Genomic DNA, 9,920 nt, shown 5'->3' on the forward strand with positions numbered 1-9,920 from the left:
CTGCCTACAACAGCTACAGGGGTGTAGCATAGATGCTCTTCCCTGTGCTCTTGGCCCACTGGCCCTGGCAGTGGAGGTAGACACTGCAGCTGGGAAGCAGGAAAGAGCTCTTTTCTCCCAGAAGGCACTAGCACCAGGTGCGTATGACACCCACCATCACTCCAGGGGCTGGGCAGCTCCAGAGAGTAGAGCTCTGGGAACTAGAGGGTGCCACCTACACAAAGTTATTATTCCATAGTAATCAATACAAAAATGAAATGGCAAAAGAACTTGGTACAAACCAAAATCCCTCAAACACCAGAAAAAGGGCTAAGTGAAACTGAAATCACTAATCTTCCTGATAAAGTTTTCAAAATAAAAATCATAAACATGCTCACGGAGTTACAGAAAAATATTCAAGACCTCAGGGAGGACTTCAAGAAAGAGATAGAAATTTTGAAAAATACAGCATTTGAAATGAAACATGCAATGGAAGGATTTAAAAGCAGATTAGATGAGGTAGAGGAGACAGTAAATGAAATAGAAATTAGAGAACGGAAATACAAAGAGGCAAGGAGAGAAAAAAGGATCCCTAGGAATTAAAGAATATTAAGAGAACTGTGTGACCAAAGAAAACAGAACAATATATGCATTATAGGGGTACCAGAAGAAGAAGAAGAGAGAAAAAGGGGTAGAAAGTCACTTTGAGGAAATAATTACTGAAAACTTCCCCAATCTGGGATGGAAATAGTCTCTCAGGTCATGGAATTGCACAGATCTCCCAACACAAGAGACCCTAGGAAGATGACACCAAGACATATAATAATTAAAATGCCAAAGATCAAGGACAAGGACAGAGTTCTAAAAGCAGCCAGAGAGAGAAAAAAGATCATATACAAGGGAAAACCCATCGGGCAATCATTAGACTTCTCAACAGAAACCTTACAGGTCAGAAGGGAGTGACATGATATATTTAATGCAATGAAATAGAAGGGCCTCAAACCAAGAATACTCTATCTGGGAAGATTATCATTTAAATTTGAAGGAGGGATTAAACAATTTCCAGATAAGCAAAAGTTGAGGGAATTTACCACCCACGAACCATTTTTACAGTGTATTTTGAAGGGATTGCTATAGATAGAGGTGCTCCTAAGGCTAAATAGCTGACACTAGAGAAAATAAAACCACAGTAAAGGAAGTAGATCAATTAATTACTAAGCAAATGCAAAACTAAATCAACTACCTACAAAATCATTCAAGGGACACACAAAGAGTACAGAATATGACACCTAATATATAAAGAGTGGAAGAGGAAGAAAAAGAAGTGAGGAAAAAAAAGAACCTTTAGACTGCATTTGAAACAGCATACTAAGCAAGTTAAGTTAGACTGTTAGATAGTAAAGAAGGTGCTGTTGAACCTTTGGTAACCATGAATCTAAAGCCTGCAATGTCAATAAGTACATATATGCATTCATTTTAGGAGACTTCAACACACCACTCACTCCAAAGGACAGATCAACCAGACAGAAAATAAGTAAGGACACAGAGGCACTGAACAACACACTAGAACAGATGGACCTAACAGACATCTACAGAACACTCCACCCAAAACCAGCGGGATACACATTCTTCTCAAGTGTACATGGAACATTTTCCAGAATATATCACATACTAGGCCACAAAAAGAGCCTCAGTAAATTCACAAGGATTGAAATTGTACCAAACAGCTTCTCAGACCACAAAGGTATGAAACTAGAAATAAATTATGCAAAGAAAACAAAAAAGCTCACAAACACATGGAGGCTTAACAACATGCCCCTAAATAATCAATGGATCAATGACCCAAAAAAAAGCAGAGATCAAGTAATATATGGAGACAAATGAAAGCAACAATACTAAACAGTCCAAAGTCTTTGGGATGCAGTGAAGACAGTTCTAAAAGGAAAATAGGTAGCAATATAGGCTTACCTCAAGAAGAACAATCCCAAATGAACAGCCTAAGCTCACAATTAATGAAACTAGAAAAAGAAGAACAAGTGAGGCCCAAAGTCAGTAGAAGGAGGGACATAATAAAGATTAGAGCAGAAATAAATAAAACTGAGAAGAATAAAACAATAGAAAGAATCAATGAAAGCAGGAGCTGGTTCTTCAAGAAAATAAACAAATAGATAAACTCCTAGCCAGACTATCAAGAAAAAAGAGAGTCTACACACATAAACAGAATCAGAAACGAGAAAGTAAAAATCACTATGGACACCACAGAAATACAAAGAATTATTAGAGAATACTATGAAAAACTGCATGCTAACAAATTGAAAAACCTAGAAGAAATGGACAACTTTCTAGAAAAATACAACCTTCCAAGGCTGACCAAGGAAGAAACAGAAAATCCAAAAAGACCAGTTATCAGCAATAAAATTGAATTGGTAATCAAAAAACTATTTAAGGACAAATCTCCCAGACCAGATAGCTTCACCGCTGAATCTTATCAAACTTTTAGAGAAGACCTAATACTCATCCTCCTTAAAGTATTCCAAAAAGTAGAAGAGGAGGAAATACTTTCAAACTCATTCTATGAAGCCATCATCACTCTAATACCAAAACCAGGCAAAGACACCACAAAAAAAAGAAAATAACAGACCAATATCCCTGATGAACATAGATGCAAAAATACTCAACAAAATATTAGCAAACCAAATTCAAAAATACATCAAAAAGATCATCCAACATGATCAAGTGGGATTCATCCCAGGGATGCAAGGATGGTATGACATTCGAAAATCCATCAACATCATCCACCACATCAACAAAAACAAGGACAAAAATCAGATGATCATCTCCATAGATGCTGAAAAAGCATTGGTTAAAATGCAACATCCACTCATGATAAAAACTCTCAACAAAATGGGTATAGAGGGCAAGTCCCTCAACACAATAAAGGCCATATATGACAATCCCACAGTCAACATCATACTTAACAGCAAAAAGCTAGGGACTTTCTTGTCCCCTCCTGGCATGAGCCGGGAGCTCTGTCCTTTCACTTTACCTCTAAATAAAAGCCTGTACCTTGCTCTCCTACCTTGAGTGTTTGTGAAGCTCATTCTTCGGCTTTGTGAACAAGAACACCAGCATTATCTTTGGGGGCTCATCCGGGATAACTTCAGAGGCCTGCTTCTTCAGTTCCTAACTATCTTCTAACTTCATCAATCTCACGGAACCTGATGCTCACCACCCCAAGTCACAGGTGTCACGGCTTGGATTCACCATTCCAGAGTAAAGGCCTGGAAAAACTCCCAAGACCTCCCAGAGAACATAAATAAAGAAAAACCCATTGCACAGGACACCAAAATTCGGGAACCCGAGTATGCCTGTGAACCTATAGAGGACCTGAAACTACTATTCAAATGAAAATCCTCAACTACCAATATTTGAGATAAGTACTATGTTTTTTTTCTTTTTCCCTCCTCTTATAAGTAATCAGTATGAAGTCTACATTACTCTTTTACTTGCTGCTCTCTAGTGCTCCCTTCATAATAAATGAATCCAATTCCTTAAATTGGGCTGAAAACATAGCTAGAATAAATGGAAATTCAACCTGTTAGGTATGTGGATTACTTCCTGTTTCTAGTACTTCAGAAATCCCTTAGTGGGTGTCTCCTCTTCAGGGACATAATTGGTTACAATTACAAATTCTTAAAATTGATGCATATACTGCCCATAAAGTATTAAGTGTTGAAATAACTAATTGGCATGTAAAATTCTGGCCCATTAATAATACCTTAAAAGACAAAAGGCCTTAAATGATAGTATCTGAAGAATAGCACTAGACATCTTAACAGCAGCACAAGGAGGGACCTGTGCCACAATCAAAGTTAAGTGTTGTGTGTGTATTCCAAATTATTCACAAAATATCTCTGATTCACTCCAGTATCTCCAAAGGCAAATTCAAACTATGTCAAGCCCAGAAATCCGGTAGACTACTACAATAGGAAACTGGCTTTGTAAGTCCTTTTGGTGGAAATCCATTTTACTCATCGAGCTTATCATCATCCTCATACTAATATCTGGCCCCTGTATACTTAACCTAATAACATGATTTGTTATTCTATCTTGCCTAGAAGCCAAGAAACTGCAAATGGTGATGGCAATAGAACCTAGGATGGAAACTCCCATCTTCTGAGGCCCGACCGACCGACCACTGATGGAGATCTAGCTGCACCCCTTACTGCGCCCCCTCTCAGCATGAAGCACCAGAGCAGTCATCGCCCCCTTTCCCTAGCAGCAACTAGGGTCTCTATTTGTAGAGGGGGTAATGAGACAGGGACCAATGGGTGTAGTCAGAGTATGGTGAGGGCCTACAAAAAAAGCAAGGCAGGATATCTGCAGTCAGAGCAATGTAACTACATGCAAGGAAACCCCCTACTAAAACTCTGTGTTAAATCTTCAGCTCTAGAGTCATTCTTCAGTGAGATCAGTTGGTGTACCCCAGATAAAGAAGAGTAGCACATGTTTATTTTATGCTAATTATTTATAATCATGTGTAAGATTCACTTTAACATGCTAAAAGGCCCAGGCCTATGTGCCGTCTTTTCTCCTTCAGATCTAATGAGGTGATTTTGCAAACTGAGCAAACTAATTTAGCCTGCAGGCCCAGCCATAACACGGTAAAAGGCAAGAGGGATTCCACCTTAAAGATAAGATTGCACTTAACTTACTCTTTAGCAAACAATGCCTCAGCCCACCTTGGGGTCAGGCTGAGCAGGTGGGCTTGTTTCATATGCCGGCAGACCAAGATGCTGGTATCTCAGGGAGAAATCAACAGAGCAGGTTACTTGTATCAGGTTACATGTAAATATCCTAGGACCACTTAGTAAGTCCACACCCCTAAGCTTTTTTTCATGTTCTCAAAAAATCCTCAACTGCCTATAAAACCCCCTAGACAACACACCATTACGGATTCTCTTGTCCCCTCCTGGCATGAGCCAGGGACTCTGTCCTTTCACTTTATCTCTAAATAAAAGTCTGTACCTTGCTCTCCTAAAAAAGGAAAAAAAAAAAGCTAAAAGCTTTTCCTCTAAGATCGGGAACAAAACAAGGATGCCCACTCTCCCTGCTTTTATTCAACATAGTTCTAGAGGTCCTAGCCTTGGCAATCAGAAAACAAAAAGAAATAAAAGGCATCCAGATTGGGAAGGGAGAATTTAAACTGTCACTGCTTGCAGATGACATGATATTGTACATAAAAAACCCTAAAGAATCTACCCCAAAACCACTAGAATTAATAACTCAATTCAGCAAAGTTGCAGTATACAAAATTAATACACAGAAATCTGTGGCATTCCTATATACTAACAATGAACTAGCAGAAAAAGAAATCAGGAAAACAATTCCATTTATAATTGCATCAAAAAGAATAAACTACCTAGGAATAAACCTAACCAAGGAAGTGAAAGACCTATGCCCTGAAACTACAAGACACTCATGAGAGAAATTAAAGAAGATACCAATAAATGGAAACACATCCTGTGCTCATGGATAGGAAGAATTAATATTGTCAAAATGGCCATCCTGCCTAAAGCAATCTACAGATTCAATGCAATCCCTATCAAAGTACCAACAGCATTCTTCAACGAACTAGAACAAATAGTTCTAAAATTCATATGGAACCACAAAAGACCCCGAATAGCCAAAGCAACCCTGAGAATGTAGAATAAAGCTGGGAGATTACGATCCCCAGCTTTGAGTTCTACTACAAAGCCACAGTAATCAAAACAGTTTGGTACTGGCACAAGAACAGACCCATAGATCAATGGAACAGAATAGAGATTCCTGATATAAACCCAAACAAAAATGGCCAATTAATATATGATAAAGGAGCTATGGATATACAATGGGGAAATGATAGCCTGTTCAACAGCTGGTGTTGGCAAAACTGGGCAGCTACATGTAAGAGAATGAAACTGGATTATTGTCTAACTCCATACACAAAAGCAAACTCAAAAGTGGATCAAAGACCTGAATGTAAGTCATGAAACCATTAAACTCTTAGAAGAAAAAAGGCAAAAATCTCTTGAATATAAACATGAACAATTTTTCTTGAACACATACATCTCCTTGGTCAAGGGAAAAAGCAAAAAAGAACAAATGGGACTACATCAACCTAAAAAGCTTTTGTACAGCAAAGGACACCATCAGTAAAACAAAAAGGCATGCTAAAGTATGGGAGAATATATTTGTAAATGAAATATCCAACAAGGAGTTAACATCCAAAACATATAAAGAACTCATACAACTCAACACCCAAAAAGTAAATAACCCGATTAAAAAATGGGCAGAGGATATGAACAGACAGTTCTCCAAAGAGGAAATTCAGACAGCCAACAGGCACATGAAAAGATGCTCCACATTGCTAATTATCAGAGAATTGCAAATTAAAACCACAATAAGATATCACCTCACACCAGTTAGGATAGCCAACATCAAAAAGACAAAGAACAACAAATGCTGGCTAGGATGAAGAGAAAGAGGAACTCTCCTACACTGTTGGTGGGAATGTAAATTAGTTCAACCACTGTGGAAAGCAATATGGAGGTTCCTCAAAAAACTAAAATTAGAAATACCATTTGACCCAGCAATTCCACTCCTAGGTATTTACCCCAAGAAAACAAGATCTCATATTCAAAAAGACATATACACCCCTATATTTATCACTGCACTATTTACAATAGCCAAGATATGGAAGCAACCTAAGTGTCCATCAGTAGATGAATGGATAAAGAAGATGTGGTACATATACACAATGGAATATTATTCAGCCATAAAAAGAAAACAAATCCTACCATTTGCAACAACATGGATGGAGCTAGAGGGTATTATGCTCAATGAAATATGACAGGTGGATAAAGACAGTACCAAATGATTTCACTCATTTGTGGAGTATAACAATGAAGCAAAACTGAAGAAACAGAACAACAGCAGACTCACAGACTCCAAGAAGGGACTAGTGGTTATCAAAGGTAAGGGCGTGGGTAAGGCAGGTGGGGTGGGAGGAAGAATGGGATTGAGGGGTATTATAATTAGCACACACAATGTAGGGGGGCATGGGGAAGGCAGTATACCACAGAGAAGACAAGTAATGTGTCTATAGCATATTACTATGACTATGGACAGTGACTGCAATGGGGTGGGTGGGGGACTTGGTAATATGGGTGAATGTAATAATCACAATGTTGCTCATGTGAAAGTCACTGTGAGATGTCACTACACACATATCAGAAAAGTGAAGATAAAAGAGTGACAACACCAAATGCTGCTGAGGATGCAGAGAAACTGGACCACTCAGACATTGCTGGTGGAATGTAAAATGTTACACCCACTCTGGAAAGTAATTTGCAGTTCCTTGAAAAACTAAATATGCAGTTGCCATACAACCGAGCAAGTACACTCTTGGGCATTTATCCCAGAAAGAAATGAAAATACAAAAACCTATAGATGAATATTCATAACAGCAGCCCCAAACTGAAAATGATGCAAATATCCTTCCTTCAACAGGTAATGGTTAAACAAAGTGTGGTACATCCATATCATGCAATATTACTCAGCAATAAGAAGGAATGATCCATTGATACACACAACCTGGATGGACCCGAAGGGAATAATCTGGGGGAAAAAGGCCAATTCCAAAAGTTACATATAGTATGAATTCATTTATATAAAATTCTTGAGATGACAGATGCCCCAGGGTCTCACAATGTCAGAGGTACAACATACATGTAAAAACTTTCCTGACAAACAATAAAAAGATAGAGAGGATTATGTAGTCTGCTTTCCAAGGAGAAGTGGAATCTCTCCTTCTGGAAGGGGAACTTTGGAAGTGATCATATATATCCCCAAACAATCCATGAACTTGTCCTTTAAGGTTAAATTTAAGCAGGTCTTCTTGGGATAATTGGACAAGCACATACAGTTTTGGATATATTTTGCTGACAATCTAGCCTCTGGTGGTACACTGGGAGTCACTTCTTTCAGCTTTTTCTACTCCTTAAATTTGCCAGACCCCATCTGTCAGCCAATATTGGGAAATCTTTCAAGGAAAGGAAATCCATCTCTCTCCCTTTCTCCATCATGGTGTGTGCATTTCACTTTGTTCCTTGCTATGTCTTCTCATGAGACTTTCAAGTCCAAGTAATTTCTGGCCAAGAAACAAAAGCAGTATCATCCTATTCTCCAGTGGATTCTGATGAAAAATGGCTATACAATCAGGTATAACTCTATAAAGGGAGACATTGGAGAAGAACCAAGCCAGGTCTAAAAGGAATAGCACATGAGATGGAACACCTCTATTTATGCTGTGTCAAGGTTACTAGCATTTTCTTGTATCAAGCTGAAAACATTGCCACTACCCGGACAGCTGGACATGTTTTATTGGGAAAATAATTTTTCTCTTGGTTTCTAGTAGGTTGATTCAGTAATAAATACGTGAGACATTCCGTTTGAAAAAAAATTCAAAGACAGAAGACTGTCTTGTGAAAATCACCAAATTGGATGGGCAGTATGGTCTTAACCTCCCATTTCATACTGTGAAGTTGTGGATGATGGTGTAGTCTGGTCACAAAAAACTGACATCATATATGGTGGAACATCCTATGTGATGGGTGGAAGATTTTCAGACATGAATGTGGAAAAGCCTTATCAAGAGCACATGGTCCAATGTTCTTAGAGGCACTGGTGGAATACTCATTCTATACAACAAATTGAAGAAACCATCTAAGTGCAATCTAACTAGAAGTAGGAACCAAAAGAATCATAAGAATGTGTACAACAATTATTTTCCTGGCCAGTGAGAAATTTCCATTATCTTTTCTGTTTTATTGAAGAATTGTTAATATACAATCTTATCTGGTTTCAAATATACAACACAGTGGTTTAATAGTTACCTACGTTATCAAATCTTCACCTGCTATATTTTGGTTACTATCTATCAACATAGAAAGATGTTACAGAATCACTAACTATATTCTTCATGCTGTACTACTGTCCCCATAACCACCTTATATTGTGATTGTGAATTATTGTGCCCCTTTATCTCCCTTCCCATCCCTCCATTCTTCCCTTCCCCCGCCCTTGGTAACCACTCGTCACTTCTCAGTGTCTATGAGTTTACTGCTGTTTCATTCAATTTGTTTTTATACTCCACAAATAAGTGAAATCATATGGTATTTGTCTTTCTCTGCTGGCTTATTTCACTGAGCAGAATACCATTGTCTTTTTAAGCAAGCCAGATCATGTCTGTAGACATGTCTGTAGAAAGATATAGAGAAGGAGACTTGTGATCAAATTTGACCACTGAAACTGATGATTCTGTGTCTTGATCATTTCAGTGGTGAGGGAATGGGGGGTGACTATCATTATAGGAACACAGAAGATGAAGCTCAAGCTAAACATATCTAGAAATCATTTAGTTTAAATGCTTCTTGTAGGACCTCAAGTTGTATTTAAGTAATTTTTAAAATCCCATTTATACTTAAACACCATATACTATTTTGCACAGTTGACTATTTGCAATTTTGTTTTATGTTGGATGGTCTATAAAATAATACACAGAACACTTTCTTAAAAAAAGCAAACATCCATCAATGGGAGATTGATTTAAATTATAAAATATCCATTAAATCAAGTACTTATAACAACTTCTAAAAAATGATATAAAAAATGTACTGACATGGAATGATGTCTAAGTTATAGTAAGTTAAAAAAAGAAAGATACAAACAGAACATATGGTATGATCCCCCTTTTTAAAAATAAATGCTTACGTATACATACAATTGAAGACTATACCACAGCTATTGCTCTGAACGCTCATTATATTTCTTCACTTTCAGGTGCAGAGGTTGGATTAATCCTAATCCTCAGTTTACCATACACGCAATTCTACAAAAGG

At 37.8% G+C, this 9,920-nt stretch overlaps 1 pseudogene; it reads left to right on the top strand.

Moving 5' to 3' along the window:
* Nucleotides 1-8,134: 8,134 nt before the first annotated feature.
* On the top strand, nucleotides 8,135-8,415 carry LOC108410085 (large ribosomal subunit protein eL39-like; annotated as a pseudogene).
* Nucleotides 8,416-9,920: the final 1,505 nt, after the last annotated feature.

This window comes from Manis javanica, chromosome X (genome assembly GCF_040802235.1).
Source record: "Manis javanica isolate MJ-LG chromosome X, MJ_LKY, whole genome shotgun sequence".
Lineage (NCBI taxonomy): Eukaryota > Metazoa > Chordata > Mammalia > Pholidota > Manidae > Manis > Manis javanica.